Consider the following 3,656-nt stretch of genomic DNA (forward strand, 5'->3'; position numbering starts at 1 on the left):
AGACTAAAGAAATTGAGTCTCAGGCCAAGAGTGAACACTCAAAATAACGTTTATTTAACATTAACAACTTCTCAGAAACATTACACACTTTAAATATTAGTTTTATCGAATTATTACTTATATATCGTATTAAAAACTTTACCTACATACTGTTACGACAGCGGGGTCACGTGACGCTAGTAACACGTCATATTCTCGAAGGTTAGTGAATCCTCGAGTGTTTAATAGATTTGCGGTATTCTTGTATATATAAGACCGGTAAGAAGTGATGGCAATAATGTAATTGAATTGCAGACAGAGATAGATACGAACAGTCGGGTCGAGCGCATGAGTCGTTAAGACTGGTTATGCTGGTTAAGATCATTAAAGAACCAAGAGGGACAACTGGCACGTTGGATTGGAAAGGTAGACCAGTATAATTATGATACTGAATACAGAGAAGGAAAATATCATGGAAATGCCGATGGACTGAGCCAGAGACCATGCAAAAATGACTGCAGACATTGCTGCAAAAGAATGGTTGAACTAACCAGGCGTCATCAAGCTGAAGTCAAAGTGACTGAAAGAGTTGAGGATGGTTAAATGGAACCAGGTATAGATATTAAATCAGAGCAAGATTTGAAGCCAATAATTGATTTCCTAAAAGCAAGTGTTTTGCACCCTGCTTGGGAGGTGTCTAGCTTAAACCCTGTGACAAAGAACTATTGGGCACAATGGGACCAGTTGAAGCTTGAAGATGGTATTCTTCTCCAGAGATGGGAAAGTAACGACCTGGCAAACGGTTATACCGAGAAAGTTAGGAGAATTTGTGATGCATCTATCCCATGATAGTTTAACAGGAGGACATCTTGGAGTTAAGTAGACATTGAGTCACTTACGACAGAGATTTTACTGAATAGGTATGAGGCAAGTGGGGAAGAATGGTGCAGAGCATGCAGTACATGTTGTACTAAAAGAGGACCCAAGCATAAGGGACGTGCTCCAATGATGTTATATCAAGTTGGCGCACCAATGGAAAGATTAGCCGTTGACATTGCTGGTCCTTTGCCCCAAACTCGTGCTGGAAACAGGTATATTTGTGTGGTGATGGATTATTTCACCAAGTGGCATGAGACATATGCAATACCAAATCAGGAAGCTACAACTGTAGCTTCGGCTATTAGTGATTTCTTCTTAAGATTTGGTATGCCATACAAACTGCATTCAGATTAAAGCCGTAACTTCGAATCAGCTGTGTTCCAAGAATGCTGCAAGTTGTTTGGTATCCAAAAGACCAAGACAGCGCCACCTCACCCACAGTCCGATGGGATGATAGAAAAGTACAACTGGACACAGGCAACTCTTCATAAGGTGGGCGTCCTGTTAACAGATCACTGGCAACCGAAGTTCCCGACCAAACATCAACTTTGCTGGAGTGTATCCAGTGGCTTCATGCTCTGCTGTCCTATAGGCCATCAACAGTGGAGGGAGTAAGACATCCCAGTCATCTTGGTGGCTATTACAAAACTTTGCCAATTCCTGTCCCAGTTCATTCCAGCAAAGTTGATGTTTGGTAGGGAACTTTGGTTGCCAGTGGATCTGTTAACAGGGCGCCCACCTTATGAAGAGTTATCTGAGAATGTGTCAGAGTTTGTGAAAGTGTTATCGTAAAGGATGGATGATATCCACCATCAAGTGCATTCAAACTTGAAACCGTCTGCTGATTCGATGAAGTTAACTTATGATAAGAGATCTACTGAAGTCAGCTTTGTAGCAAGTGACAAGGTATGGTTGTATAATCCCAGGAAGACCAAAGGGAAGTCTCCTAAGTTGTCTTCTCCATGGGAAGGCCCATATGACATAGTGGATCGTCTCTCAGACGTGACTTTCCGGATAAAATGTGGTCGGCGAGGTAAGCCAAAAGTGGTGCATGTCAACAGGCTTTGGCGTTATCACGGTCCAGGACATTTCAGTTGGGAAGAAGTGGACAACAGAACAAATGACGCTGCTGAAGACGTGCCACCTGAAAAAGCCATTGTCGGAGAAGAAACTCTACTCAGTTGTGAGAAGGGAAATGGTGAAGCTCTTGATGAAGTTACTACCATTGATGTGACTGTTAATGACGAAAGGACATTTACTGATGAAGCAGATGAATCCCACATGAAGCAGAAGCCAACGAGACGGAGACCAGTACGGAAGAAGATACGTCCTGTAAAATTAAGAGACTTTGTTGAATTGTAATTTTGTGTTTGTAATTCTGTACATTTAATTAAGTTATTGTTAATTGTTAGAGGTTTATTGTATGTGGTTATTGTTCGGGACGAACAATACTAAGGAGGGGCAGTGTTGCGTCAGCGAGGACACGTGACCAGTGTCACGCCACGTTTCTAGAAGTATCTTGTTCCTTCGTGAATGCCCTAGCATTTACTAGATATCGGGTAGTCTGGTATATATAAGATGGTCACGGCGTGACGTGACAATATGTGTGTAGACAGTGAGTAATTGATTTGCAGTCAGAGAGTATTGTTGAAGTTGAGCACGTTCGTTGTTATAGCGTTTGTTTTAGCGTGATTGTTGAAATTAAGTGTATCGTAAAGTTGTATTCGGAAAGAATAAACCAGTTTTATTAAGTAAGGACTTGTGTCGCTAAAGTTTCGTCAGAACGAATTTACGGAAAATCAATTAACGACTGGAGGCGTAACAATACAAAGAAATAAATATGAAAGAAAGAGGCACTGATAGGATGGTAAGCATGAATATAGTATTTTTGAAACAAAGTATCAGCATAAAGACTAGAAAACTAGTTTGATACGCTTTTTGTGTACTCTACTTGAAATTATAATACGTGTTTTTTCAAAAGTGTGATTTATTTATGTTTATTTAATATGATACCATCGTTGATTGTGTATGAACGAAAACATCAAATTCTAATAAAACCTTAATAACGTACTTCAGTAAGACGTAGGTTTATAGTTCCTTACATTTAAATTAAACGTTTACATCAGTTCTTACTTGGACATTGTATGGAAATTAAGTTTAAAATATTTTAGTATTAGAAAAACAAACGTTTAGAACTTCATTTAAACACCTCGTGGACACGTATCCACTTTTGTTGTACTATACCAGTTCATTTGGGAAATGTAACAAACTTCATTCACTTGAAATAGTTTGAAAACTTTTTTTTCCCCCAAAAGGTGAGTTTATCCCTTTCTTGATAATGACACTTATTACACGGGCTTGTGAATTTAAACTTCATAAAAGTTGTTTTAGTTTTAATAACGGACTTTCGAAAATAATATTCATTTTTTACATCACGTAAGGATTTGTTACAAATCGGGAAGAAAAAAAACTTTTTTAGATCAAATTATTATTTCGTTTACCCCAATGAACATAGTTATTATTATGTTTGTTAACACAAATACAAACAAACTGAAGAAAAGAGAAGAACATTGATGTCAAACGAATATGCATCCTCATTCATACTGATTTTTTTTTTTTATGAAATCTACGTCTTTTAGTCTCAAACCTTCGTGTTGTGGTTTTTCTTGCATGTATTGCGTTATGAGGTTTTGTGAAAAATGTGTATGTGATGGAGAAAAGTGGCTATCATTTTCGGATTCAGCGTACAGGAATTATTGTAGAACTTGTAAAAAGTTAAAAACAATAAAATCGTCGCC

The 3,656-nt window shown here is 38.2% G+C and overlaps 1 protein-coding gene across 1 annotated transcript in view; it reads left to right on the forward strand.

Annotated features, from left to right (window-relative positions):
• The window catches only part of LOC106467519 (cellular tumor antigen p53-like), a 77,295-nt gene that overhangs the window by 26,994 nt on the left and 46,645 nt on the right, over positions 1-3,656 (forward strand). The gene's annotated exons all lie outside the window — the stretch shown is intronic.

Source organism: Limulus polyphemus, unplaced genomic scaffold (assembly GCF_000517525.1).
Source record: "Limulus polyphemus unplaced genomic scaffold, Limulus_polyphemus-2.1.2 Scaffold2643, whole genome shotgun sequence".
Classification (NCBI taxonomy): domain Eukaryota; kingdom Metazoa; phylum Arthropoda; class Merostomata; order Xiphosura; family Limulidae; genus Limulus; species Limulus polyphemus.